This window comes from Maniola hyperantus, chromosome 11, assembly GCF_902806685.2.
Source record: "Maniola hyperantus chromosome 11, iAphHyp1.2, whole genome shotgun sequence".
NCBI lineage: Eukaryota > Metazoa > Arthropoda > Insecta > Lepidoptera > Nymphalidae > Maniola > Maniola hyperantus.
This window is the reverse complement of record NC_048546.1, coordinates 2,397,472-2,422,945: the sequence shown is the minus strand read 5'-3', so window position 1 is coordinate 2,422,945 and position 25,474 is coordinate 2,397,472. Positions and strand designations below refer to the sequence as shown.

At 36.6% G+C, this 25,474-nt stretch overlaps 1 protein-coding gene and 1 non-coding gene across 4 annotated transcripts in view; both read left to right on the top strand.

The window, feature by feature from the left end:
- Nucleotides 1-25,474, top strand: part of rols (rolling pebbles) — a 324,504-nt gene that overhangs the window by 233,606 nt on the left and 65,424 nt on the right. The gene's annotated exons all lie outside the window — the stretch shown is intronic.
- On the top strand, nucleotides 24,006-24,077 carry TRNAA-CGC (transfer RNA alanine (anticodon CGC)). Its single transcript has one exon. It is a non-coding gene; the product is annotated as a tRNA-Ala (tRNA).

Here is a 25,474-nt window from a genome sequence, read left to right as displayed (position 1 = left end):
ATGCAGATAGCTATTGTGACGTAGACATCCGTGTAGAAAGAATTTTTGCAAATTTAGCCCCTAAGGGTCTAAAATAGGGGTTTGAAATTTGTGTAGCCCACGCGAACGAAGTCGCGGGCATAAGCTAGTTCTTAGTAAAAAGCAATTATGAGGCTGGAGCACCCTCTTCTAGAAGGTAGGTATGTCTCTAATCCACAAACCATAACGTCTGTCGTGTCAGAAAGTCGCCGATGTGCATCCAACCTTAAACAAAGTCTCCCAAACAGCTTTTTTCTCACCCAACTAACATGCAAATCTGCTAATTGTTAATCTAACTTCAACTAAGCATTTTAGTGAACCTACTTGCAAACAGAGTAATCTCGATTCAAGTGTTAATTTTGGTGTTAATTAAGTGAACTGTTGGTGTTCAAATCCTAGGCGAATTTGAACCTTAAATGTATGTATTCTATCCTATAGAGGGTAGGAAACTCGTTTCTTGTGTCTAAATTCAAAATTCAAAATAAATTATTCTTGTTCTTATTCTTATAAAAAACCGGCCAAGTGCGAGTCAGGCTCGCGCAATGAGGGTTCCGTACTACAGTCGTATTTTTTCGACATTTTGCAGGATAATACAAAAACCGTCCGTCCGTCTGTCAATCAAGAAACCTACAGGGTACTTCCCGTTGACCTAGAATCATGAAATTTGGCAGGTAGGACATTTGGGGAAAAATCTGAAACCGTGAATTTAGGGTTAGATCACACAAAAAAAATTAAATTGTGGTCATGAACTAATAATTAGTATTTTCAACTTTCGAAGTGAGTGACTATATCAAGTGGGGTATCATATGAAAGGTCTTCACCTGTACATTCTTAAACAGATTTTTTTTTTTTTTTTTTAAACAAATAATAACTTTTTTTTCTAAGCGAATATACCATTTAAGTATATTGCATTCAATTAATTCGTTTTGTGATATAAATGTAACTATCTATGATTAAACGTGTAAGATAATATTCCTTTATAAACTTTAAGAGGCGCGACTTAGCCTGTAAGTATTAATAATTTAAGTTTAACATTATAATATAACGTTATATATGTTTTGTAAAATGTTTATTGATAATAAAGAATTTAAAAAAAAAAAAAAAAAAAAACAGATTTTTATTTATTTTTGTGCATCATAGTTTTTGAATTATCGTGCAAAATGTCGAAAAAATACTAGTGTAGTACGGAACCTTCGGTGCGTGAGTCTGACTGTTACTTGGCACTGGCAGATTTTTTTTACAATTGCAATCATTTTATTTCCAAAATGTTATAACGTCCACCTAATTATAGAAAAGACAATAATTACTATAGTCACGGCAATACACTACTACAAACAGCTGTAAAAATAATATCCCTTTAATACTAAACGCGTCGTGACCATAAATAGCTTCAAAGAATGCACATGTGTGTCTGTGCGTTTAATTTTACACCATGATTAACGACAAATCATAAAGCAGGTATCCTCTGCAATAATTCCTCAGGCCATTAGAATTAAACCCCTTTTGATAAAAGGTCGGTTAAGGCAGAGTTATGATGCGCTTTGTAGTATTCAGAACGTAGTTTAGGGTAGAAACACACTAACATCAATAAAAAAAATTATTCCATGACATGAGAGGTCTTGAAGTGAAGTGACGTTGCAGTTGACCTTACTTGTTATAGGAGCGATGGCCATTGGACCCGAAAGGTTCTAGACTTGAGACAGCGTAATAGCAAGGGTAGCGTGGGGAGCTTTTCTCCACGATTAACTGACGTTATAAAGAGGGTGGGAAGTGGTTGGATAAAGAAGGCTGGGGACATGGTGTGGTGTTATTTACAAGGGCAGACTTATGTTTAACAGTGGACGTCTGCAGGCTGATATGATGATGATGAAGTAAACCCTTCAATGTGATCTCATCTGATGGATATTTTAATTGTGTAGTAATTGAATGTGCATCTACCTTCATGTATTACAAATGTATATTTTTGGCACACACATTTCGTCCTCAAGTCAGTTGAAATGCAGATATAAAACGACTCGCCAAATATGAATTATGTGACAAAATGAGTACGAGAACCTAAATATGAAACCACAACAGCTGCGGAGTCTTCGCCCTTCGGATCGTAAACTTAGACAATCGCTTCTAAATTGACTAGAGTATAATAATACTTCGTGTTTTGAATTGTAGTGCTTTTATGGAATATGTAGGTATGTGGGCACACCTAAATTAAAAGTTAGTTAACTCAAAATGGGTACTGTTTCAGAAGATTAAGAACAAGTACTTATTTCTGAATTAAGTTATGAAGCTCAATTTTATTTTTTGTCATAAATGTCTTAGAAACATAATTATGACCTAAAATAAAATTGAGTTTCATAGTTTTATTAACAAAAAATTCATAAGTACTTTTTTCATCTACTGAAGGATTACCCTTTTTGAGTTGTGTGACTTTTAATCTAGGTGTGCGATATTACAGTTTATTATTATTTATTATTTGTATCCATGTCCTTAATTTGCACAACGACATAAACTGTACTCATGAAATGTTTTTTTGTTTCAGGTAAAAAAACAGATTTTTTACAGAAGTAGGTAAGCAGTAAGTCAAAGTCAAAATCAAAAATTCAAAACCATTAATAAAAAATAAGTACCATTGTACACTCTTTGATTGTCAATTATTATTGTTGAATTTGTAGTTTGGCCATCCAAAGGGGTAATGCTGCCAGCATCTTGGGTACAATGCCTCGCTGCGGTAGTCTCGACGAGGTTTTAGATTTAAATTAATTTATTTTAGTTTTAATTTAATGTTGTTTTTTTTTTTAGATTTAAGTTTATTAATAGTTTAATTGCTTCTTTGATAAAAATAAATAAAATATATTTTACAATTTGTAAGATAATTGATGTAATTGTGATGATAATAATTAATTACGCAAACTTAAAACTAAAGGTAGGAACACTTGACAAAACCAAATTTTTGCATTTACTTCACACTCGTATGTACCCTACTTGACTTTCAGAGCTATCATAGACTAGATTATTATGATTTATGACATGGGACGAAGGACTCTGAACTCAGCGGTTCAATTCCGTAAAACCTGCATCAAATACAATCGCAATTGTTGTGATTGGCCGTTAACCAATCAGAGTGATTGTGATTGGGACATTGTAGATGTCATTCTACCGCAATCGAGCTCCAGAACTCTAAAACACTGGGTCCATTGTGAAATTTACACTATGCTTAGATTGAGGAAGAGTCCATTATTGCAATACGTAGGTATCCTGAAGACGAAGCCGCGGGCGAGCATTAGTAAACTATACAGGATGTAATCAGAACGCTAGAAAAAACTTAGCGTTATAGTTATACTATCTAAACACAATCCAATACCAATAGCTAATTGCCTCATTTTGTAGTTTTAGTGATTTAGTATTTTTCAAACCACAATGTATAGCGTGTAAACTGGGGTCAATGCTCGTTGGCAATGGCTGGCAATGGTCAACCTACGACTCGGCATTAGCTCTGAGTGGCTTACTTACGCAACGTTCGTTGACCTCTAGCGTCAGTCAGATGTTTTATTTACAATATATCGTGAACTTTTACAAAATGTAGAATATTTTTTTCGCATTTTTTTGTGGTATCATATCAGCATTCATCAGTACTATCACGTCTTGTCTTCGTTTTTGCTAGCGTTCTGTAGGGCGATTGTCTAAAACCTGCATCAATCATTATTACCATCTCAATTGTTCTGATTGGCTGAATTTGTGCGATTCTTGTTGCAACAATGCATTGTGGCCAATAGTGAGCGAGCATTAACCAATCAGAGATGATTGCGATCGTGACATTATAGCTGTCAAACAACCGCGGTAGGGCCACTGGTTACACCCTGTATAAACGGTTAAAGTAAGTGGCGAACTGCACAAGTCGGGTAAATAAGCCTAAGTACATTGCTAAGTGAAAGTGAGTAGTGTGCGGTGTGTACATGGGCTTAGGTTCGTAATAGGTTTCGATAGGTATAGGTCTTTAAGTAGAGCTTAATCTAACCTAGGTATAGATAGGTACGTGTTTGATTTTAAGGATAGTAAAACTAAAGGCAAAGGCAAGGAAAAGCTGTGGTAGCCTAGTGGTTAGGACGTCCGCCTTCCAATCGGAGGTCGGGGGTTCGATCCCGGGCACGCACCTCTAACTTTTCGGAGTTATCTGGGTTTTTAAGTAATTAAAATATCACTTGCTTTAACGGTGAAGGAAAACATCGTGAGGAAACCTGCATGCCTGAGAGTTCTCCATAATGTTCTCAAAGGTGTGTGAAGTCTGCCAATCCGCACTTGGCTCACTCTGAGAGGAAACCCGCTCTCTGTAGTGAGCCGGCGATGGGTTGATCATGATGATGATGATGATGATAAAAACTAAAGGCATCCAGAACCAGTGGTAGATGCATTTGACGATTCAAAAGTACCTACTGTTAGCTGGGTTTTGTTGATAGTGTGTTAGATGAATTGCGGATAGTCTGGACACGGCCTAGCTGAAATGAATAGCAATCTCTGACATTCTCCGAGAGTCTATGGTTTCGGATGCACTCTACACTCTATGGTAACGCTTAGACGATGAATAGTGCATATCGACTTGAAAATTAATTAAATAAGAAAATGTATGTTAAAATATATCAAAGTGGTTTAAAAGTTAATTTGAATAAAAATATTTTTGTTTTATTTATTTATTTATAGGAGCTATTAAAACTACAGAAACCCTTAGGTATCTATATAGATGTTGCCTATAAATCTATAATATACATATAACAGACTTGTCTTGGCTGACTGACGGCCTAAAAAAAATTTAGCATACGCCCTTGTGATGGAGCCTTGCTGAATAAGAATCAGTACCCTTATTATAAATGCGGAAGTGTGTTTGTTTGTTGGTTTGTTGGTTTGTCCTTCAATCACGTCGCAACAGTGCAACGGATTGGCGTGTTTTTTGCATGGGTAGTCAAAGACCTGGAGAGTGACATAGGCTACTTTTTAGCCCGGAAAATTAAAGAGTTACCACGGGATTTTTAAAAACCTAAATCCACGCAAACGAAGTCGCGGGCATCAGCTAGTTCAATATAAGCAATTACTCGCCTGTAGCGATAGCAAGTTTCTATAATTGAGCTAAATTTCAGCAATGGCGCTTGAATAATTTTTGAATAAATTGTCTGTGACTGACGGACAGACAGTGAGGTGATTCCATAAGTGTTCCATTTTTTGTTTCTTTTCGAATAAGCACCAAACATACATAGTTGATTATGCAAGGATTAATTACGATTAGCTTTAGTTTCTTATTTTATAATTTTAAATATTCCCACAAACTAGTTTCATCATCATCATCATCATCATCATCATCATCATCATCATCATGATCAACCCACCGCGCCGGCCTAGTACTGAAAACGATTCTCCTCTCGGAATGAGAAGGGTTCAGGCCATAGTCTGCCATGCTGGCCTAGCACGGATTGGGAGACTTTATATACCTTTGAGAACGTTATGGAGAACTCTCAGGCATGCAGGTTGCCTCACGATGTTGCTTAAAACGCACATAACTCCAACAAATTCGTGGTACATACCCCGGTATCGAACCCCCGACCTCCCGAATAGACCAACGTCTTAACCACTAGGCTATTACCGCTCTTGTAAACTAGTTTCATCATCATCATCATGATCAACCCATCGCCGGCTCACTACAGACTCTACAGAGCACGGTTCTCCTTTCAGAGTGAGAAGGGTTTTTTGGCCATAGTCTACCACGCTGGCCATGTGCGGATTAGTAGACTTCACACACCTTTAAGAACATTATGGATAACTCACAGTCATGCAGGTTTCCTTACGATGTTTTCCTTCACCGTTAAAGCAAGTGATATTTAATTAATTAAAACGCACATAACTCCGAAAAGTTAGAGGTGCGTGCCCGGGATCGAACCACCGATCTCCGATTAGAAAGAAGGTCGACGTCCTAACCACTACGCTACCACAGCTTATAAACTAGTTTGCATTAAAATATTTAAACTGGCGATATAGTTTAATTGCATGCGTAAAATGTGAAATAAACTAAGCCGCACTTATCTTGGATATCTTAAAAGCAAATGTATACCAGATTAAGCAATATTAAGCCCGGTTTAAGAAATGCAGCAACGCATTTAGGGTACATTTAGCATATTTTTACTGCAATTTAATTACTCTATGCCTTCGACGTATGTAAGCATTTTTTCCTTTTCAATAAATTCTTAGGCTGAATTCAGACTGTCTGTGTTGCAAGTCAACTGTCTAAGGGAGTTCTTCAATAATTGCAATTGGTTTTTGTCTAAATTTCTGGTCTGGTCTGGTGGGAGGCTTCGGCCGTCATCTCCTTCAGGGAATTCCTCAATAATAATTGCAATTGATTTTTGTCTAAGTTTTGTGGTCTGGTCTGGTGGGAGGCTTCGGACGTGGCTACTTACCACCCTCTCCCGTGCCGCCAAGCATTTAGCGTTCCGGTACGATGCTGTGTATAAACCAAACTTTGAGCGAGAAATGACATATTTGCTTTTGCTATATTTTTATATTTTGCATAGTGTTTTTACCTACACTTCAAGGAAATTTCTAAATAATTTTAAATCATATCAAAAATTACTAACAAATTGCTACTAGATGGCATTATATCGTCGCATCAGTACTGAGTAAACATACATACCACAAATTTCTTCACTGGCAGTAAGCGAACCGTGGCCTAGCGGTCAAGGCCAACCCAGAAGACGTAGGTTCGAATCCTGCCGGTCCGCAATTTTTGCTATGTGCTTAAAATGAATTTCTTAGAGTCATTATACCGGCTTCAGCCGAAAGTTGTCGTGATAGCTTATTAATAGGTTTCAACTTCGACCAGGCCCTAAAAACTACTCACTGACTTTCAATTACCGAACCATCTCCAAACCGACAATTTCAACAGAAAACCATAATATCATACATTACTACTTTAATATGAGTTCAAGTTCACAATTATCGTTACGAAGGTGCATGCAATAATGAAATATAATTGTTTTTCGTAATGTTAAACGTTTCCTCTTAATTATTCCCTGAACCGTGTAACGTAATTCTGGTTACGAATTATGATTATACCTTTCATCTGAAAATGACATGTTATTATTGCATCGATGTTTTCACGTTTCAAAATTGCTTTTATCTGGTAATTTTAATATTATCTCACCGGAAAATCGAATTTTGACGACCTCCGGTGCAGTGGTGAGCACTGTGGTCTTATAAATGAGAGCTCCCGAGTTTGATTCCAGGCGGGTAACTTTTCGGGGCTATGTGCGTTTTAAGCAATCAAATAGGTATCATTTGTTTTAACGTAAGGAAAATATCGTGAGGAAACCTGCATATCTACCTGGGAGTTCTACCTGACACGAGTGATCCTATAAGGATTCTGTTTAATCCATTCACACATACGGAACCCTAAAAATATTACACATATATCAGACTAGCTTATATCTATCTGCATGCTGAATTTCAGCCTGTCCATTTTTTTTTTTTTGCAATCTCACCTGGTGGTAAGTGACGATGCAGTCCAAGATGGTAGCGGGCTAACCTGGAATGGGTATGGCAGTTTTTAATAAGCCCATGCCCCTTTGGTTTCTACACGGCATCGTACCGGAACGCTAAATCGCTTGGCGGTACGGCTTTGCCGGTAGGGTGGTAACTAGCCACGGCCGAAGCCTCCCACCAGACCAGACCAGAAATTTAGAAATTATAAAATTCCAAATCCCTGCCAGGAATCGAACCCGGGACCTCCCACTAATAAGACCAGCTGTGGACCAGGTGTAGTGTGTGTGCTTACCACTGCGCCAGGGAGGTCGTCAAAAAGTATCCATCAAGTAGTTTGAGGTGTGCGTTGATAGATCAGTCAGCCAGTCAGTCAGTCAATCAGTCACCTTTTCCTTTAACATATATATTTAGATATCTTTATAATATCACCGGCACATAACGATTACTTTTCACAGTCTCTTAGTTCACCGCGCCAAAAATGAACCTGTCAAATAGTTGACGTCTCGCGAACCGCAGAAAAAGAGCCGTATCACTATAACAAGAACGTTAATTATAATAATTACTTGACACCTTGTTCTGTTTCACTTTTACCGCCACCTCTCTTTTGACACCTGAGAATTTTTCGCAAACGAAATATTTCCTTTCCACTTTAATGTTCGAGCGCCCAAACTATAATGTTATGTCGTAAGTATAATTACACAACTTTTAAACTAGATGAATATTGCTATCCGTGCGAAAGCCGGAGCGATTCGCTAGTCTAGATATACGACAAAAGGAAAAGGGGACTGATTGACTGACTGACTGACTGATCTATCAACGCACAGCTCAAACTACTGGACGGATTGGGCTCAAATTTGGCATGCAGATAGCTATTATGACGTAGGCATCCGCTAAGAAAGGATTTTTGAAAATTCAACCCCTTAGGGGGTGAAATAGGGGTTTCAAATTTGTGTAGTCCACGCGGACGACTTCGCGAGCATAAGCTAGTTAAATAATATAAAAGATACTTTTTGGAATTTTATCAAAATTTCAATTTGAGAAACAAAGATGAATTTATAGACTGATTTTTCAACTGAAGGAATTTTTAATAATAAAGGGCCACACTTCTCCATTCCGAAAGTTTTTATTAGCCCACTATCTTATATTATCTTTCATCTATCATCATTAATAACCTTTAAGGCATTCGAGACCAAGAAACCGAAAACTTTAATGAAAACCCGAGCATTCGGGGCACGTGATGATAAAAATCATTATTGATTAGCCGACGAGGAAATCATTAAAAGCAATTTGTTCATTTACACCTACACATTCCCTTAGACTAATAAAGTTTGATAGTTCACAATAGTAAAGCTAGAGCCACACCTGCGCGTCATGAACGCCGGATGCGGGATGCGATGCGGGAGCGTCCACAATGAATCAACACGTCAACGCGACTACAATGCGAATCACGAACCTAATATTTCGTTAGTGTATTGTTGCTGTTCATATTTTATAGATCACTAACTTATGCTTGCGACTTTATCCACGTGGACTCTACAAATTTTAAACCCCTATTTCACCCCCTTAGAGTTTGAATTGTCAAAAATCCTTTCTTAGCGGATGCCTACGTCATAATAGCTAACTGCATGCTAAATTGCAGCCCGATCAGTCCAGTAGTTTGAGCTGCGCGTTGATAGATCAGTCAGTCAATCAGTCACCTTTTCTTTTTATATATTTAGACTACACGTGTGTATCCCGTTCTGCAAACACTGCCAAATCGCGTTGTAGTCGCGTAGATGTGTATGGCGACTTTACATCGTGGGAGGCGACCACGCCGCACGATTGACCACATTCCCGCTTCGCAGTCGCGCAGGTGTGGATGGTGCTTAAACAAGGCAGTCAGAGAAAAGTTATAATAATAATCTCGCTGACGTTGCCGGTGCTTTAATTGAAATTCTCTGTGCTTTTGTTGAGTCAACATTTAGTAGCAATCATAATGGTTAATAACAGTAAATACAGTCATGAGCCTACTTATTGTAAAACTCACCTAAATATATAAAAGGAAAAGGCGACTGACTGACTGACTGGAGACGGATATAGGCTACATTTAATCCCAGAAAATCATAGAGTTGGAAATTAGATTCCCTATAAATAAACTCCAAGTTTGACAAAACCCGATACAAAATAATGTGATATGTCCGAAAATATGAATGCTGAATTAATAACCGCATTTCGTTTAATTAACCTACATACATCAAGCTCATTGTCATTATAAGCACTTATAAGAAAAGAATTTTAATTAACTGTCTTTGGAGGATTTTAGAAAACTTTAAATGTGTGTTCTTTAAAATAAATAATCTCAATTCAGCAAAGAATTTAATGACCAACATTAATCGTAAATACCAGCCTCATTCCTAAAATGATTTAGTCGTGAACATCCAAAGTAGGTAGCAGAAATGTGCCTTATAATTTAGCAAAATAAAATAAGAAAAAACCGGCCAAGTGCGAGTCAGGCTCGCGCATTGAGGGTTCCGTACTACAGTCGTATTTTTTCTACATTTTGCGCGATAATTCAAAAACTATGATGCATAAAAATAAATAAAAATCTGTTTTAGAATGTACAGGTGAAGACCTGTCATTGATACCCCACTTGATATAGTCACTCGCTTCGAAAGTTGAAAATACTAATTATTAGTTCATGGCCACAATTTAATTTTTTTTGTGTGATCTAACCCTAAATTCACGGTTTTCAGATTTTTCCCCAAATGTCAGCTATAAGATCTACCTACCTGCCAAATTTCATGATTCTAGGTCAACGGGAAGTACCCTGTAGGTTTCTTGACAGACAGACAGACAGACAGACAGACAGACAGACAGACAGACAGACAGACAGACAGACAGACAGGCAGACAGACAACAAAGAGATCCTATAAGGGTTCCGTTTTTCCTTTTGAGGTACGGAACCCTAAAAAATACATAAAAGAAACAATTCATCCAAACTAACATTGTAAATGCGAAAGTGTGTCTTTCTGTCTGTCTGCTAGCCTTTCACGGCCCATCCGTTCAACCGATTTTTATAAAATTTGGTACTGAGATAGCTTGCATCCCGGGGAAGGACATCTACTTTTCATCTAATAAAATTTTAAAAAATTTGAAAAATCAAATGCCTCGCGGACGAAGGCATCATCGAGTTACTTATAAAATACACAATATTATAAGTTTAAAACGAAAAACTAATAAAATTAATTAACATCACTGAACAAGCTAGGTTTGAAATTTTTAAATGAAAAAAAATAACAATTCCTTAAAGATGAGCGTTCAGTTTTACAGTAATTTCTGTTAGTTATATTAATGCAATAATTTTTTTTTCTATTCCAAGCAAGCTTTATAAAAGTGAAATATTAATTCTGATTAACATGGCTAAATTCTTTTAAACAAAATTAAAAAAATATATATTTTTTTTTATTTTTTTATTTAACTTGTCAATTGCAGAAGATTAAATAGTGGGAAGTACTTAATTTTTTCTCGTTTTACGCATCGAGATTATTATCAAATCAAGCAAATAATAATATAAAGGATTAGTTAAGTATCACGCATAATACCTACAGTAAAATAAAACAGTTATAATTTGATTGAAAAACTTCACGACTGTTTTTTTGTTGCAAAGAAAACACTATATCCGGTGATAGGGCTTGAATCTAGAGTAATACAATACTGGAATAAAATATACTCGGCATTACACTAGATATAACTAACTGACTATGTTTTTGTTCTTTTCTTGCACACACTCGCGCCATGTTTGATGAGTATTTATGACCACGATCCGTTACTTTATCTGCTTTATCTAGATGAATTTGACTTTTTTATAAGAAACCCCTGGTACTCGTAACTTAAGAAATGTTTTTAGCAAGATATTTTTGCTCGGTTCTTTCTTTTTGCTTTATTGATTTCTACTTCTGCTTGAAACTGCTAAGGTTTATATTAGCAAGAACGTCGTACTTAATGCTATTAACATTATTTTCATTACGTGTAAAGCATTTAAAAATGCGATGCCTTTGTCATATCTACGCTAATACATAATATTATAAAGAGAAACCATTTGTATTTTTGTGTGTTTGTAACGAATAAACTCAAAACTACTGGACTTATTTCAAAAATTCTTTTACCATTATAAAGCTACATTATTCTTGAGTGACATAAGCTACGAGTATATTTTTTAAAAGCAGAGATCCAAAAATTGTAATAAGCTACACTAGTGAAGCCGGGGTGGGTCGCTAGTTAATTTATATCACACCACATCTTGATCATGTTAAACTTAGCTAATTTGAATAAATTATGACTAGATCTTAGTATTCGGTGTCCTACCAATTTTCATCCCTGATTTTGAGATCTTAATAACTAAGACCTTAAGTTACTTAATATCAGAAAACTTTCGAAAAATTAACTCTTTCGGAAATTGCACATCCCAACTTTGACACCCAACATTTATTGCACGTTAGTCATTCTTCGCACCCGTGTGTCACGTGTGATACTTAGGAATGGAATGTAAGCTGAGACTTAACGATGCGTTTTTGTTTGGTTGTTCTTACTTCTATAGCGGTCTAGACTTTGTATGATTCATCGGCGCTTTAACTAAATACCTACTTTATAAATAAAACGCCAGTCAAGCGCAAGTCGGACTCGCACACGAAAGATTCTGTACCATCGTATAAGTCCCGCAAATTGCAAATGCGCGTAGCCGCCATTTTAGTGACGTCAGCACTAGACTGAAGTTTCGAGCTGATACTTGATAGTGTATTTTTATTTCGGCTTACGTCAAAATGACGTCATTTCGATGTTAATGAGACATGGTTCCAGCGCAATAGCAATTTGCGGGACTTATACAAGATATACTTTTATGTAGAACCGTACGTATTGTTTTTTTAAACCCGCGCTGAATTGCTGTTGGTCAATTCAAACATGCTCGCAAGGCTACCAACATAAAAATAGTATTGCCATTCTTGTCAAAATTGCCACTTGATAATAATAATTGACCACAGACAAATATGATTTGTTCAAAACTCTGAATCATGACGGAATTATTAAACAGTAATTTAATCAAATCGGGATATGATGGTTTTCGGATTAAATTACCTACTTGTGCTATAAGACCCACCTAACAGCTGTCAACAGGTACGGGAAGTACCCTATATAGGTTTACTTGACAGACGGACAGACAGACAGAAAACGAAGTGATCCTATCTTCTTCTTCTAGTGCCTCTCCATTACTGAAGGTCAGCAGTCAGTTTTTTAAACTTCTTCCTGTCCATGGCTAGGCGGATTAGTTCTCCGACTGTTTTTATGGCAGTCCACTCCCTGATGTTACGTAGCCATGACTTCTTTCTTCTTCGCACCCCTCTTTTCCCAGATCCTAGTGATCCTATAAGGATTCCTTTTTTCCTTTAGAGGTACGGAACCCTAAAAATAGTGATGTTATTGATAAATATTTTTTCTGTGCAAAATAATCAAACATTATCAGTTGAACAACTTGAACGTAAAAGCTGACTCAAATAAAGAGAACTCGTTTAATGAGTAGGTAGGTATAGACGCTGGTGTTAGTTCAACAGAACTCGTAATCATATTTGTTTATTACGCTCAAACTGCTACCGCGTAATTGTCTGAGAGACAGTGACAAAGGAGACCATCTCAGTACGCGGCGGAAAGTAATGTACATCGAACTTTAGAGGGAGATAGCAGATTTGTAGAGCACTGTCTCGGTCGTTGAGAACGACAAAACGTCATATACGAGTAGGTATGACTAACAGAGACAATGCTCAACAAAGCCGAAATGTCATTCTAAAGGCCGATGTACATTACTTTCGGCCGCGTACTGTACATTGTTGGGTCCAGAAATTGATGAACCGTTACAGGTTCCAAATTAGTGTGATTTATCAGATAAAAATATCTTCTTTAGACTGCTTTGGTTTCAGTTGCAGTGAAAATTGCATGATCAAAATATATGGGCTCAAACCCATGATTAGGTTGTGTTAGATAATGTGTTATTTGAACAATATTTTTCCAATTATCAATCAAATAATAATAATTAGACGACTAGTGAACTGTTTAGATTGGTTTTCTTTAAGTACATAAAATAATACAACATCATCAACATAAAGAGACGTCTACTTTTGATCGCAAGAAGATAATAATCCCGAGGTGAAAATATGCGGTAGCCAAGCTATTCCTGGCTTTTTTATCCCCAATTAAGGTTGCCAGGCGTCCGGATAAAGCCGGACATAGGTAGGCTTTATGATTGCGTGTCCGGCCAGAATAAACGGTGTCCGGCTTGTCCGGCTTTTGTTAGGCTTTTTACATTTCGCAAACGAGCGTGGCCGAGCGCAGGCAAGTCGACTGTCGGTCGCTCCCGCAGGCGGCAGTGCCGCCTGACAACAAGATTTATGACAATAATAAAAAAGCACACACAATTTTTTTTTCGTACCTACCTATTAATACTAAGACACAAAATCCTCAATAATGTAGGGTGTCCGGCCTTTCTACCTAAATGTCCGGCCAAACTGGCTGGTCTGTCCGGCTATTAGGTTTGGCGACCTGGCAACCCTATGCCCAATGATACCAACCAAACCATGACAGTCCCATCAAAAAATCAATCGTTTTGAAGATCAGCCAGACGGATCACATAAGAATTAAAAACATATTAAAAAAACAATATGATTGAAGAAGTAGTGGTTTTCATACTCATGATTACATTCGATTTTCTTCCATAGACGATTGATTTTCGAAAGAAATTATTGGGGTGGTTTCCGTTGAGGTTCACGTACAATTTACATACCTATATTATCTACAGTACCTATGTTATATACAGAATACGGATCCTATACTCACCTTAAGTTATTCGTCTTGTCTTTGAAACCTCAACTATAAATAGTTTTATAGATTTGGACCACTATAAAACTCTTCATATAAAACGTTTATTATCTCTTAGTCTATAAAGTTACTGACAGTTATCGTTTATTTCACCACACTAATTGGCTATGTAAATGCAAACACACATAAAAACGTGTAATTAAAGCGAGTGTCATATAAATTAATTAATTATCTGTGGCGAATGATTCGTTTTTTATTTCTATTAATTATATAATGATAAGTGTAACTTTCGCACCGTAAGGGCGTTTGCGCACTCATTCGTGATTTTACGAATCCGTCAAAAAAATACGAATCGAATACTGATGAGTGCACAAACGCCCTAAGACGTGGTCCATTTTAAAATAAAATAACGAGTTATTATTTATTTGCGAAAAATAGATTTATTTTTTGAGTCTACCTCTTGTTAGTCTCATGCCTAAAGGCCGTTTTACGCCAGAGCAACACATTGCGACGCCACATGATGCTACAGAACTTCATGCTAACATAATACAAAATGTAGCAAATATTGATCGGCATATTAAATAAATAAATAAATAAAAATCTTTTTTATTCGTATAAACTTTTACAAGTACTTACGAATAGTCGGATGCATCTACCACTGGTTCGGAATGCCTTTCCTACCGAGAAGAACCAGCAAGAAACTCGGCGGTTGCTCTTTTCAAATATTTGATATAGGTATTGTCGTACTTGCGTAATATATTCCAACTAGATTATGCTCGCGACTGCGTCCGCGTGGACTACTCAAATTTCAAACCCCTATTTCGCCCCCTTAGGGGTTGAAGTTTCAAAAATCCTTTCTTAGCGGATGCCTACGTAGGCATCCGCTAATAGCTATCTGCATGCCAAATTTCAGCCCGATCCGTCCAGTAGTTTGAGCTGTGCGTTGATAGATCAGTCAGTCAGTCAGTCATTCAGTCAGTCAGTCAGTCAGTCAGTCAGTCACCCTTTTCTTTTATATATTTAGATTTCTCAGTCTCGGTATTCAGTTTCGGCGTCACTACTCACTACCCATATTATAAATGCAAAAGTGTGTGTTGTTTGGCAGTTTACTGGTTTGTCTTTCAATCACGTCACAACGGAGCAATAGATCGACGTGATTTTTTTGCATGGGTATAGTTAAAGACCTGAAAAGTGATGTAAGCTACTTTTTATTCCGGAAATGTAAAAGTTTCCACGGGATTTTTGAAAATCAAAATCCACGTGGGCAAAGTCGCGGGCATCAGCCGCAAAATTAACATATCCTACTTCGTAGCATGCCGCATTGTCGCATGTTAATGCTCCGGCGTAAACCAGCCTTAAAAGATAAAGATCACTCACCAAGATTCTAAGATAGCAACATTATAATTTAAACAAACTACATGTACGATGATTTAATTTCTAACAAGTTGTATGTCATATTAATTATGTCCAGTCACGCGTTCTTGCTAGTAAGCGGCCAGCGAGAGGTCTATGTGGACTCTTACATAAGCACTAACATGAACAAATTATACCTAGTCTTTTTATCTTACGATCTTGTCATTTAGAAATGGTTGAAGAAACTTTATTTTTATTTAACTAACGGTTACCCACTTGCAATTTGGTCTGCTTTGAATTCAGGTATTTTGTAATAATGTATATTCTCTGTAATACTTACTAAAATATTTTCTCTGCAGTACGTAGCCGAGATAGCCTACTGGTTACGACGTCCGTCTCTTATTCGTGAGGTCGTAGGTTCGATCCCGGGCTCGCAGCTCTAACTTTTAGGAGTCATGTGCGTTTTAAGAAATTAACTATCACTCGCTTTATCGGTGAAGGAGATCATCATCATCATGATCAACCCACGGCTCACTACAGAGCACGGGTCTTCTCTCAGAGTGAATAGGGTTTTGGCCATAGTCTACCACGCTGGCCATGTGCGGATTGACAGACATCACACACCTTTGAGAACATTATGGAGAACTCTCAGGCATGCAGGTTTCCTCGCGATGTTTTCCTTCACCGTTAAAACAAGTGATATTTAATTACTTAAAACGCACATAACTCAGGAAAGTTAGAGGTCTGGCCCGGGATTGAACTCCCGACCTCCGATTAGAAGGCGGACGTCCTAACCACTAGGCTATCACAGCAGGAAGGAGAACATCGCGAGGCCTGAAAGTTCTCCATTATGTTCTTAAAGATGTGTGAAGTCAACCTGCACTTGGCCAGCGTGGTGGACTATAGCCAAACCCAGCTCATAGTGAGAGGAGACCCGTGCTCTGTAGTGTAGCTGGCTATGAATTGATCAGGATGATGACGATGATTAAGTAGATATATCGAATTCCAAAATGCATGGTATACACAGTTGTATTGGCTGGAAATAATTAACCACCAGGCTATAATCGCTTAAGTGTAGAACGATGTACCATTAAAGACTAGATATTATAAGTAAGTCGTAAAAACGAAGTTTTAATAGTCAAAATAATATTGTTTTTGCAAATTGAGCAACAAATATTTAATGATTGGCGCCGGCAGACTTTATTATACCTACTACGGTACAAGCAAAGGAAATGAATATAGCTGGTACCTACATATTGTAAAAATAAATTATTTATTTTTATAAAGCATTATTTTTTCCTTCAACTTAAACATACCTCTTTAAAAGTAAGACAAAAACCAGACTTCCTAAATTCCTAGTAACAAAACAAACATCAAAACGGTTATTTTTGTAACTTATTCTGTGTAAATGTACCTGTTTGTATGCAAGCTAGCCGCGGCGGCGAATCGAGAGCTGAGTCTTAGCAAGAGTTCGTACATTCGATAGCGTTAATAGATTTCGAGTACCAAAACTGCAACGTCTTAGTGAAAAAGCTCTTCAGATTATTATTGTTAATCGTTTATTTGCAGCACGGTCGTCTCCATTTTTGGCCTTGGCCAAAACGAAGGATTTTGAGGTTTATCAAGTCTTAGCTGTCCTAGTCCTATGATGAATTTCTAAAAATCCTTTCTCAGTGAGGGTCTACGTTATAATACCTTCATGTACCCGCACGTACGTTGATATGTCAGTAAGTTTATCCTTTTAAATATATGGAAGATATTATGCTATTTAACAAAGATTCCACTGCTGCGCACTGGTTGTAGTGTAGAATGTAGGTATCTATATGGGCGAACGTTAGCCTTTTAACTAAAACCAGAAAGAAAAATAAATATCGTTGTTGGTGTCACAGACAAAACTTAAAAATGTAACATTTTCATCTATGAAACTACCCCAAATGAGTATACAGTCCAACATAATGCCTTGCATCATAATATGCACCAACACGCATAAAATTCAGGGCGCTGATTTTTTGCTTGTAGCCCGGTTCCATTTTTTATACTCGAAATCTGTCAACGTTTTCGAGCTATGAGAACTTGTACTAGACTTACAGGAAGACCTAATAATACCCGTCTGGCAGCTAGTGACGTATCTAAGTTATCGATAAACAATCTCAACGTTGACGTACAATGACAGTTTTGACGGTAATGGGGTTGTCAGTCGTCATGAAATGATCAAGCGGCAATAATAATCGTGTTTGTTACAAGTATAACTGAAAATAATTATTCATGTTTTATTTGCTGAATAATGAAAAAACGTGGGTGGGCTGAGTGAGTGAGTAGTTAACAGGTGGGGGTGGGTAGTGAGGCCTGAATGCGGTTTCTTTGCATGTTTCTCCATGAAATAAATCTAAGCCTCATTACGAAGATAAGAATTTATCACAGAAACAGGCTGTTTAAGTCACAATTTTATGAGATTTTATATAACACTAGCTTATACCGGCTACTTCGTGCGTGTGGAGAAACCCCTATTATAGGGGTTAAATTTTCAAAAATTCTTTCCTAGCGGATGTCTCTGCCATATTAGCTATCTGCATGCGAAGTTTCAGCCCGATTCGTCCAGTAGTTTGAGCTGTGCGTTGATAGATCATTCATTCAGTCAGTCAGCTTTTCCTTTTCTATATTACTAGCTTATTCCCGCGACTTCGTCCGCGTGGACTACATAAATTTCAAACCCCTGTTTTAACCCTTTAGGGCTTGAATTTTCTAAAATCCTTTCTTATCGCATGTCTACGTCATATTAGTTATCTGCTTGCCAAATTTCAGCCCGATCCGTCCATAGTAAGACGTAAGTAAGTAGACTTGCTAACCCTAAACTATTATATTTTTTAACTTATGTACTAACGATAGTAATGGTTATGTTGGTTGCACATCACTACAGGTGTATATACTCGCAAGTGTTGACAGGACGCTATCAGTAGCAATATCAAGCTTGATAACTAGGTACTGTTGCTTGTTGCTGCGTATTGCTTGACATCGCAATGCTAATTTTATTATCATCGATAACTTAGGAACATTAAATCACTACAGCTGTGCGATTGCGGGACAATGACAGCTACAATGTCACGATCGCAATCATCTCTGATTGGTTAACGCTTACTCACTATTGGCTACAATCCATTGTTGCAACAAGAATCGCACAATTTCAGCCAATCAGAACAATTGAGATTGTAATAATGATTGATGCAGGTTTTAGACAATCGCCCTACAGGTGTGTTGACTGTCAACTACTATTTACTTAATTAGTATATTCATGTATTTTTCGCTTGATTTATTTTATCGATAATAATGTTTTTGTCTGTTGCACGTCACTACAGGTGTATAGTTACGCGCGGTCGTTGAATGGCGTCTCTTGAGGCTTCGCTATATGGGACAACTTGGCACTGCATGGGAACGCAAATCTCAGTTATCTGCGCGATCGGGTATCAGGTTTATCCGTCTCTTGCAAGTGCAGACTGCAGACGGGATAGTATGAAATTTCCTCTTGACATATGGCCTTGCGGGAGCTTTGTACCTACATAAAGTGGCGTGCAGGTCATAGAGGCATAAATGCACTGCTTACCCCAGTTGTAATAGCTCAATGCATATTTTTCATTATGACCTGTCAGTAAACAGGTTCCTACCTAACTAATGCCTACCCTGGCTTCAAACACTGTGCACGCCACTGTGTAGGTATTTGCGTGCTTTTTTTATTAATTACATAGGTACGTTTTCAATGGGTTAATTTAGCTCTTGGATAATATTAATAACCGTACGTAAAATCTCTGTCAGTAAATCTAAATATATAAAAGCGAAATACCACTCACTGACTGACTGACTGACTGACTAATGACGAAATCTCAGGAACTATAAAGCCTACAAACTTGAAATTTGCTGATGAGGTTCTTTCTAAGACGTAGGTGCCAGCTAAGAAACCGTTTTGAAAAATCCCCCCCCTCCCCCCCCCCTAAGGGTGTGAAAGGGGTGAGGTCGAAGGTTGTATGAAAGTCCTATGTTTTTGAAGTTAGAGACATGAAAATCACAGGTCGTGGTCACGACGGGACTGCGGTGATGCGAGAGATGAAGTTCGAGCTGTCAAAGGTACTGCCTTTTATCAATAAACCTAGATAATGGCAAGACCAACCGATATAATACTTAGTTTTGAGAATACAATATCAAATAATGTAGTAATTACCCTCCTACGTTTGTATGAAGAAAGCACCGAACTGAGCCCACTTAACGAACTCACTTGGACGCTTGTTTAATCGCAACGCATTTTCAAAATTGTTGGTTAGTATAACTTGTATCTGAATTTTAAAAAAAAACTACCCTCTTCTTCTTCTTTTCGCTGGAACTTCACGAGCTGTCCGGCAAAATACACTCACAACCGAAACAAGCTTAAAATCATCAGATTCTAAGCATCAGTCTTAACGATTTGTGTTGCTTGCCTAACGCGAGGAAATTACATTTTAAAAAGTTACAGTTCCATTTTTCGACGGCATAATTTTAACTGGAAGGTCACATGACAATGGCAATTAAGTAAATAGAAATTTAATATAATATAGCCTGAAGCGAACAGCAATATTTGGACAGAATAATTGCTATTTCGCACGATAACTATAAATCGTTTGATATCATCTACTCCAGAATTATTATATCTCTATGATATATCTTGTATTCGAAAGTATTACTTGTAGAAAAGTCGCCTCGAGCGAAGTATCAATTTTTGGTGGCGTATAATTTTCGTAAATTGCCTTAATGTAAATATGATAACATCTGCATATTGATTTAAAAGGCTTTGCAATTATTCATTGATGCCGTAGGTATATTTAGTTTTTTTCTCTTATAAATAACTAGATGATGCCCGTAACTTCATCCGTTAGATTTAAGTTTTTGAAAAATTCCTTGGGAACTCATTTTCCGGGATAAAAAGTAGTGTATGCCCGTCTCCAGCATGTAAGCTATCACTTAGGTATTTGTATACAAAGCAGATAGATTTAGGTTTTTTAAGAATCCTGTGAGAAGTTTTTGATTTTCCAGGACACAAAATAACCCACACGTTATCTCTGTACCTTGAGTAAAAAGTGTTAAACAGATAGACTGTGAAAAGCTAACCAAAAAAAGACATACAGACACACTTTCGCATTTATATTATTCGTATGGATATGGATATAGATAATGTAAAGTCCTACGTAGACTAATTATTTCTTTAAAGTAAGTTATTTTTATCACTTTACCCTGTAGAAAAAGAAAATTTACGACAGGTTAAATTGACCTGAAACGCGTAAGATTCTAAATTCTTCGCTAGTTAGCATACCTATTTGAATAAAATAATTAACTCCATATATTAGTGTTAAATACCTAATATATTTACTATATCCGTTCCATTTATCAGCATGACGCCTTGTCAGGCAGATTTATTGGAGGATTTATAAAAGTTGAAAAATGTTAAATGATTATTTTAATTAGAATACGCAGATTAATTAGGTTCGCTAATTAAACTTACGAGTAGGATTAGTGGCGACGCAATCTTAGGACTTAAGGTGACGCAGTACGCTAGACCTAACCTGTTTGCTTTTCACTTGACATTGTATGAGAAAGGTGATGATTTTCACTGAAATCAAGGGTTTAGGAAAAGTATTTTTGAGAAAAAAATACTAAATGTATGTTTGCAAAATAAAGATGTTTCAACTTATGAATAAATAAACTATGTCTAATATTAAATTGCTTTAGAATTTTCATACCCCTAATCTCATTTATTTACGCCCAAAGTTGTCATAAATTTAGTGTTAAAATAAGAATCTTTTGAGGCTCGTAACTTTAAAATCAATATTTTTTTGAATGTTTAATATATTATCAATAAACCTAGATAATGGCAAGACCAACCGATATAATACTTAGTTTTGAGAATACAATATCAAATAATGTAGTAATTACCCTCCTACGTTTGTATGAAGAAAGCACCGAACTGAGCCCACTTAACGAACTCACTTGGACGCTTGTTAAATCGCAACGCATTTTCAAAATTGTTGGTTAGGAATCTACTACCGGTTCGCAAAGCTACCTAGCTACTTAACTATACTCGTCTATCTTCAATTATATTTATCTCTCAGGTACTTTATGCAATTTATCTATATGTGTGAAAATGAAAAAAAATAAAAAAAAATATAATACAAAAAAAATTAAAAAAATTATCATGTGCCTACACTATTTTATATCAACTGATTAACAACTAAAAACTTTCAATACATCAAAATTACTCTACCAGGGGTCAATGGGAACCAATTGACCCCTGTCAACCAGCTGGTTGACTGGGCTCAATTGGTTCCCTATGGTCTGAAAACCACTGGTTTCCTAAGCTTTGGTGGTTTCAAGGTTTTAATGAAATTATGAAGTAATTTTAAAAGAACTATCTCTTCTCCATTGAGGGCTTTCAAATGATATCCACTGATGAATAATAATTGTAGATCACTATTTTATGTTTGCTCAATGATGGCTATTATCTCAAAAACGGGAGAGCTTATCTAAGAGCAAGACTTGAAACTTCTTGAAAAAAACCAGCCAACTGCGAGTCAGACTCGCGCACTGAGGGTTCCGTACTACAGTCGTATTTTGTCGACATTTGCACGATAAATCAAAAACTATTATGTATAAAAATAAATAAAAATCTGTTTTAGAATGTACAGGTGAAGACCTTTCATATGATACCCCATTTGATATAGTTATCTTACTTCGAAAATTGAAAATACTAATTATTAGTTTATGACCACAATTTAAATTTTTTTGTGTGATGTGACCACAAATTCACGGTTTTCAGATTTTTCTCCTAAAGCCAGCTATAAGATCCACCTACCTGCCAAATTTCATGATTATAGGTCAACGGGAAGTACCCTGTAGGAGTCTTGACTGACAGACAGACAGCCAGACAGACAACAAAGTGATCCTATAAGGGTTCCGTTTTTCCTTTTAAGGTACGGAACCCTAAAAACCAGCCAAGTGTGAGTCAGACTCGCGCACTGAGGGTTCCGTACTACAGTCGTATTTTGTCGACATTTGCACGATAAATCAAAAATTATTATGTATAAAAATAAATAAAAATCTGTTTTAGAATGTACAGGTGAAGACCTTTCATATGATACCCCATTTGATATAGTTATCTTACTTCGAAAATTGAAAATACTAATTATTAGTTTATGACCACAATTTAAATTTTTTTGTGTGATGTGACCACAAATTCACGGTTTTCAGATTTTTCCCCTAAAGCCAGCTATAAGACCTACCTACCTGCCAAATTTTATGATTCTAGGTCAACGGAAAGTGCCCTGTAGGTTTCTTGACAGACAGACAACGAAATGATCCTATAAGGGTTCCGTTAAGTACCTACCTACCTTCACGTATTTCAAATATGACAAGATAGAATCAAAAATAAAACCTGTCTAAATGCAGCTCGTTGTCCTTCCCAAGTTCACATTCTGTCAGACATAGCCGAAACAATCGGGGTCCTTCGAATAATTGTTGTAATCAATAATGCATTCCATGTTTTGTGCTAAGGAATGATAGGAATGGAACGTCAGCTAAGCTTGGTTAGATTTTGACTGCGTGCGCGCACGTATTCGTATTGAATACGAAAAAACATAACCCAAAATAATCTTATAGGTACGATTAAAATAAATCGGGCATTGTTGTAATCGTATAGCTATATTATTTGCATATTTATTTCTGTTTTAGGGTTCCGTACCTCAAAAGGAAAAACGGAACCCTTATAGGATCACTTCGTTGTCTGTTTGTCTATCGGTCTGTCTGTCTGTCGTGTCTGTCAAGAAACCTACAGGGTACTTCCTGTTGACCTAGAATCATGAAATTCGGCAGATAAGTCGATCTTATAGCAGACATGAGGGGAAAAATCTGAAAACCATTAATTTTGTGGTTACATCACAAAAAAAATCTGTTCATGAACAAATAATTAGTATTTTTAACTTTTAAAATAAGATTACTATAATAAGTGGGGTATCATGTGAAGGGGCTAAGCCCGTATATTCTAAAAAAACATTGATTTATTTTTAAGCATAATAGTTTTGAATTATCGTGCAAAATGACGAAAAAGTACGACTGTAGTACGGAGCCCTCGGTGCGCGAGTCTGACTCGCACTTGGCCGGGTTTTTTTCTCAATGAATATGCGCGAACCTTTATATAGAAAAGTATGACTAATATTATTGTTTCTAGCTATCAATGCCTAGTTTCAGCACAGCTTTTATCAGGGGGTGTAACTCAGTGGTAGAGTGTCTGCTTCGCATGCTGAAAGTCCTGGGTTCAAATCCCAGCACCTCCAAACAGTTTTATATTTTTACTTTTTCTTTTTATTTATGTTTTATTCTTTTTATACTGATGCTCACTTGGTTTTTGAGATTTTCTCTACAGATCTCTATATAAAAACTAACAATATTTCTATTTGGGACTGCTCTAATAACAGACAGAGAGACACAATAAAAAGCTTACTTACTTAGAGAGACGAGGTCGACTTTATTAGGGTTAATTTTCTATCTACCACGGAATACATTCTTATGTTCTTTTAGAAACCCTCATTTTATTTCAAGATATAAAAAAAAACTGGGTGAACGTTTTTTTTAAATTGAAGATTGTTATTATTCTTTAATAAATATAATCTATAAATTATTTTAATATTTGCTTGCAGCAGAACTTGCCAGCAGGTCTGATTACAGCCAAGCGCCAGTCTATAAATAAAAAAAAAAAACATTTAAATTTATTTATGGTTGTAAATTAATATCTTGGTAACCCTTGATAAGATCTACAGTATTTTACTATGATTATAAGTTTAACATTCGAGTACACCACATATTTTCCTTCTAGTGTCGACTCACCACATATGGCATGCAATTTGCGACAAGTGACAACTATGATAATAAATAGTCATTAGGTACCACGAACACGACTAATTGTGTCTACCTTGTTTCTTGACAGGTTACTACCTATTAAGATACTTATTTAACGCCAGATAAACTCATAAAATAAAAGGGCTCTGAATATTTTGGCCTACCTATTAGTCCGCCATTTTACTTTTTTCCAAAATAGTGACCACGTATAAAATTATTATGTATAAAAATAAATAAAAATCTGTTTTAGAATGTACAGGTGAAGACCTTTCATATGATACCCCATTTGATATAGTTATCTTACTTCGAAAATTGAAAATACTAATTATTAGTTTATGACCACAATTTAAATTTTTTTGTGTGATGTGACCACAAATTCACGGTTTTCAGATTTTTCCCCTAAAGCCAGCTATAAGACCTACCTACCTGCCAAATTTTATGATTCTAGGTCAACGGAAAGTGCCCTGTAGGTTTCTTGACAGACAGACAACGAAATGATCCTATAAGGGTTCCGTTAAGTACCTACCTACCTTCACGTATTTCAAATATGACAAGATAGAATCAAAAATAAAACCTGTCTAAATGCAGCTCGTTGTCCTTCCCAAGTTCACATTCTGTCAGACATAGCCGAAACAATCGGGGTCCTTCGAATAATTGTTGTAATCAATAATGCATTCCATGTTTTGTGCTAAGGAATGATAGGAATGGAACGTCAGCTAAGCTTGGTTAGATTTTGACTGCGTGCGCGCACGTATTCGTATTGAATACGAAAAAACATAACCCAAAATAATCTTATAGGTACGATTAAAATAAATCGGGCATTGTTGTAATCGTA